Genomic DNA, 5,959 nt, shown 5'->3' on the forward strand with positions numbered 1-5,959 from the left:
TTGGTTGTGGCCTCCCAACACCAAACTTAGAGTTTGACTGTGAGGGCTCTGTTTGACTCTGTTTTGAGAGAAGCTCTTCATGCTTCCTCTCCATGGTAACAGAGGGATATCCTTGAGCCTTAAACACTAAGGATTCTTCATTCACTTGAATGCTCAATTCTCCTATGTCAACATCAATCACAGCCTTTGCTGTGGCTAGGAAGGGTCTGCCAAGGATGATAGATTCATCCATGCACTTCCCAGTCTCTAGGACTATGAAATCAGCAGGGATGTAATGGTCTTCAATCTTTACTAGAACATCCTCTACAAGTCCATAAGCTTGTTTTCTTGAATTGTCTGCCATCTCTAGTGAGATTCTTGCAGCTTGCACCTCAAAGATCCCTAGCTTCTCCATTACAGAGAGAGGCATGAGGTTTATATTTGACCCTAAGTCACACAGAGCCTTCTTAAAGGTCATGGTGCCTATGGTACAAGGTATTGAAAACTTCCCAGGATCCTGTCTCTTTTGAGGTAATCTCTGCCTAGTCAAGTCATCCAGTTCTTTGGTGAGCAAAGGGGGTTCATCCTCTCAAGTCTCATTACCAAATAACTTGTCATTTAGCTTCATGATTGCTCCAAGGTATTTAGCAACTTGCTCTTCAGTGACATCTTCATCCTCTTCAGAGGAAGAATACTCATTAGAGCTCATGAATGGCAGAAGTAAATCCAATGGAATCTCTATGGTCTCATTATGAGCCTCAGATTCCCATGGTTCCTCATTAGGGAACTCATTGGAGTCCAGTGGACGTCCATTGAGGTCTTCCTCAGTGGCGATCAGTACCTCTTCCTCCTCTCCAAGTTCGGCCATGTGGGTCATGTTAATGGCCTTGCATTCTCCTTTTGGATCCTCTTCTGTATTGCTTAGAAGAGTACTAGGAGGGAGTTCAGTAATTTTCTTGCTCAGCTGTCCCACTTGTGCCTCCAAATTCCTAATGGAGGACCTTGTTTCAGTCATGAAACTTTGAGTGGTTTTGATTAGATCAGAGACCATGGTTGCTAAGTCAGAGTGGCTCTGCTTAGAATTCTCTGTCTGTTGCTGAGAAGATGATGGAAAAGGCTTGCCATTGCTAAACCTGTTTCTTCCACCATTATTGTTGTTGAAACCTTGTTGAGGTCTCTGTTGATCCTTCCATGAGAGATTTGGATGATTTCTCCATGAAGGATTATAGGTGTTTCCATAGGGTTCTCCCATGTAATTCACCTCTTCCATTGATGGGTTCTCAGGATCATAAGCTTTTTCTTCAGATGAAGCAACCTTAGTACTGCCTGGTGCAGCTTGCATTCCAGACAGACTTTGAGAGATCATATTGACTTGCTGAGTCAATATTTTGTTCTGAGCCAATATGGCATTCAGAGTATCAATCTCAAGAACTCCTTTCTTCTGATTGGTCCCATTGTTCACAGGATTCCTTTCAGAAGTGTACATGAATTGGTTATTTGCAACCATTTCAATGAGATCTTGAGCTTCTTCAGGCGTCTTCTTCAGATGAAGAGACCCTCCAGCAGAACTATCCAATGACATCTTGGACAGTTCAGACAGACCATCATAGAAGATACCTATGATGCTCCATTCAGAAAGCATGTTAGAGGGACACTTTCTGATCAATTGTTTGTATCTTTCCCAAGCTTCATAGAGGGATTCACCTTCCTTCTGTCTGAAGGTTCGAACTTCCACTCTAAGCTTACTCAATTTTTGAGGTGGAAAGAACTTTGCCAAGAAGACATTGACTAGCTTTTCCCAAGAGTTCAGGCTTTCTTTAGGTTGTGAGTCCAACCATATCCTAGCTCTGTCTCTTACAGCCAAAGGGAATAGCATAAGTCTGTAGACCTCAGGGTCAACTCCATTAGTCTTGACAGTGTCACAGATTTGCAAGAACTCAGCTAAAAACTGATGAGGTTTAAGCTCAAAGTTGTTTGCTCCAATGGCAAGGATAGAGATGCTTCTCCCATAGAAGTCGGGAGTAGGTGCAGTAAAGTCACCCAGCACCTTCCTTGCATTGTTGGCATTATTGTTGTTTTCGGCTGCCATGGGTTCTTCTTCTTTGAAGATTTCTGTTAGGTCCTCTACAGAGAATTGTGCTTTAGCTTCTCTTAGCTTTCTGGTGCACGAAATTGCAATCACACTTTTGCAATTCCGCACAACTAACCAGCAAGTGCACTGGGTCGTCCAAGTAATACCTTACGTGAGTAAGGGTCGATCCCACGGAGATTGTCGGCTTGAAGCAAGCTATGGTTATCTTGTAAATCTTAGTCAGGATATCAGAAATTATCAGGATTGATTATGAAAAGCAAAAGAACATGAATTAAGTACTTGTTTTGCAGTAATGGAGAATAGGTTGAGGTTTTGGAGATGCTCCATCTTTTGAATCTCTGCTTTCCTACTGTCTTCTTCTTCAAGCACGCAAGGCTCCTTCCATGGCAAGCTGTATGCAAGGGTTTCACCGTTGTCAACGGCTACCTCCCATCCTCTCAGTGGAAATGTTCAACGCACCCTGTCACGGCACGGCTATCCATCTGTCGGTTCTCAATCAGGCCGGAATAGAATCCAGTGATTCTTTTGTGTCTATCACTAACGCCCCGCCTTCAGGAGTTTGAAGCTCGTCACAGTCATTCAGTCATTGAATCCTACTCAGAATACCACAGACAAGGTTTAGACCTTCCGGATTCTCTTGAATGCCGCCATCAGTTCTAGCTTATACCACGAAGATTCTGATTAAAGAATCCAAGAGATATCTACTTAATCTAAGGTAGAACAGAGGTGGTTGTCAGGCACACGTTCATAGTTGAGAATGATGATGAGTGTCACAGATCATCACATTCATCCGGTTTAAGAACAAGTAATATCTTAGAATGGAAGCAAGCATGATTGAATGAAAAACAGTAGTAATTGCATTAATCCATCAAGACACAGTAGAGCTCCTCACCCCCAACCATGGGGTTTAGAGACTCATGCCGTACAAGGTACACAAAGAAACGTGTAAAGTGTCATGAGGTACAGAAACAATGTCAAAAGATCCTATTAATAGTAAGCTAGTAACCTAGGGTATACAGAGATGAGTAATTGACGTAAAAATCCACTTCCGGGGCCCACTTGGTGTGTGCTTGGGTTGAGCATTGATACTTTTCGTGTAGAGACCTTTTCTGGAGTTAAACGCCAGCTTTGGTGCCAGTTTGGGCGTTTAACTCCAAGTTTTATGCCAGTTCCAGCGTTAAACGCTGGAAATTCTGATGCTGATTTGCAACGCCGATTTGGGCCATCAAATCTCGGACAAAGTATGGACTATTATACATTGCTGGAAAGCCCAGGATGTCTACTTTCCAATTCCGTTGAGAGCGCGCCAATTGGGCTTCTGTAGCTCCAGAAAATCCACTTCAAGTGTAGGGAGGTCAGAATCCAACAGCATTTGCAGTCCTTCTCAGTCTCTAAATCAGATTTTTGCTCAGGACCCTCAATTTCAGCCAGAAAATACCTGAAATCACAGAAAAACACACAAACTCATAGTAAAGTCCAGAAAAGTGAATTTTAACTAAAAACTAATAAAAATATACTAAAAACTAACTAGATCATACTAAAAACATACTAAAAACAATGCCAAAAAGCGTATAAATTATCCGCTCATCACAACACCAAACTTAAATTGTTGCTTGTCCCCAAGCAACTGAAAATCAAAATAGGATAAAAAGAAGAGAATATACTATAGACTCCAAAATATCAAGGAAACTTAGCTCTAATTAGATGAGCGGGACTAGTAGCTTTTTGCCTCCGAACAGTTTTGGCATCTCACTCTATCCTTTGAAGTTCAGAATGATTGGCATCTATAAGAACTCAGAACTCAGATAGTGTTATTGATTCTCCTAGTTAAGTATAATGATTCTTGAACATAGCTAGTGTATGAGTCTTGCCTGTGGCCCAAAGCACTCTGTCTTCCAGTATTACCACCGGATACATACATGCCACAGACATATAATTGGGTGAACCTTTTCAGATTGTGACCCAGCTTTGCTAGAGTCCCCAATTAGAGGTGTCCAGGGTTCTTAAGAACACTCTTTTTGCCTTGGATCACAACTTTATTTCTTTCTTTTTCTTTCTTTTTCTTTTTCTTTCTCTCTTTTTTTTCGAATTTTTTTTTTGTATTCACTGCTTTTTCTTGCTTCAAGAATCAATCTGATGATTTTTTAGATCCTCAATAACAGTTCTCTTTTTCCTCATTCTTTCAAGAGCCAACAATTTTAACATTCTCAAAACAACAAATTCAAAAGACATATGCACTGTTCAAGCATTCATTCAGAAAACAAAAAGTACTGTCACCACATCAAACTAATTCAACTAGTTTCAAGGATAAATTTCGAAATCCTGTACTTCTTGTTCTTTTGTGATTAAAGCATTTTTTTATTTAAGAGAGGTGATGGATTCATAGGACATTCATAGCTTTAAGACATGAATTTTAAATTTTATTAATTATGAATTAAGAACAAGACTCAAAAATAGATATAAGATGAGACTAGAAAATAAAAATAGAAAACAAAAAATTTAGATAGGCTCCTAATGATAGAGGTTTTCACAGAGTTAGGACTCAACAACCTTGATTTTGAGAAGTGGATGCTCCCTCAACTTGAGAGGAGAGCTTTTGGCGTTTCAACTCTTGGAGTTCACGCCCCTGCTTCTCTTGTTCCTTCAGCAATTTACAGAGCATGCAGTTCTGATTCTGCTGTTCTTCCTTCAGTTGCTCCATAGTCTCTTGCAACTTGGTGATAGATGCTTCTAGGCTGGCCCAGTAGCCAATTTCAGGGAATTCAGGGAGGAACTCCTGCGCCCTCCTTTTGATAGAGTTGTCTTGCATTTGTCCTTCCATTGACTTCTTGGTGATTGGATGTTCAATGGGTATGAATTCATCTACTCCCATCTTCACCCCAGCCTCTTTACAGAGCAAGGAGATCAAGCTTGGGTAAGCCAATTTGGCTTCAGTGGAATTCTTATTTGCAATTGTGTAGATCTCACAAGCAATCACATGATGAACTTCCACTTCTTTTCCAAGCATGATGCAATGAATCATCACTGCTCTCTTGATGGTGACCTCAGAACGGTTGCTAGTGGACAGTATGGAACGCCCAATAAAGTCTAACCAACCTCTTGCAATTGGTTTGAGGTCTCCCCTCTTGAGTTGGTTTGGGACACCCTTTGAATTGGTTATCCACTTAGTTCCAGGGAGGCATATGTCCTCTAGAACTTGATCCAACCCTTTATTTGCTCTCACCATTCTCCTATTAAAGGATTCAGGATCATCCTGCAGTTGAGGCAGTTTGAAGATTTCTCTTATTTTGTCCAGATGGAAGTACATAACTTTCCCTCTGACCATGGTTCTGTAAGTATGGTAAGCAGTTCCAGTCATTCTCTGCTTATCTGTTAGCCACAGATTTGAGTAGAATTCCTGAACCATATTCCTTCCAACCTTTATCTCAGGATTGGTTAGAACTTCCCATCCTCTGTTTCGAATTTTCTCTTGGATCCCCGGATATTCATCTTCTTTCAGATCAAATTTAACTTCCGGGATGACTAACCTCAGACCCATTATTTTGTGATAATGGTCTTCATGTTCTTTAGTTAAGAACTTCTCTTGATTCCAAAGATTCTTTGGATTATTCTCTTTCTTTCCTCTTAAATTGGTTTGTTTTCCCTTAGGAGCCATGATCTTGATGAATCTTGGCTTAGTGATCAAGGAAAAGCACACCAAACTTAGAGGTTTGCTTGTCCTCAAGCAAAAGAAAGGAAAGAAGAGAGAGAGGAGAAGAGCAAATTCGAATGGTGTGGGGGAATGGTGAGGCCGAACGTGTATTTATAAAAGGGGGGAAGGAGATTTCGAAAAAATTGAAAGGAGATTTGAGAAGATATGGAGAGAATTTGAGAGAAGGGTGAGTTTTT

General features: G+C 40.8%; 1 non-coding gene across 1 annotated transcript; it reads left to right on the forward strand.

Moving 5' to 3' along the window:
- Positions 1-1,615: 1,615 nt before the first annotated feature.
- On the forward strand, positions 1,616-1,723 carry LOC112704198 (small nucleolar RNA R71). Its single transcript, XR_003154834.1, has one exon. It is a non-coding gene; the product is annotated as a small nucleolar RNA R71 (small nucleolar RNA).
- The last annotated feature ends 4,236 nt before the right edge of the window (positions 1,724-5,959 follow it).

The sequence above is a fragment of the Arachis hypogaea genome, chromosome 7 (assembly GCF_003086295.3).
Source record: "Arachis hypogaea cultivar Tifrunner chromosome 7, arahy.Tifrunner.gnm2.J5K5, whole genome shotgun sequence".
Classification (NCBI taxonomy): Eukaryota; Viridiplantae; Streptophyta; class Magnoliopsida; order Fabales; family Fabaceae; genus Arachis; species Arachis hypogaea.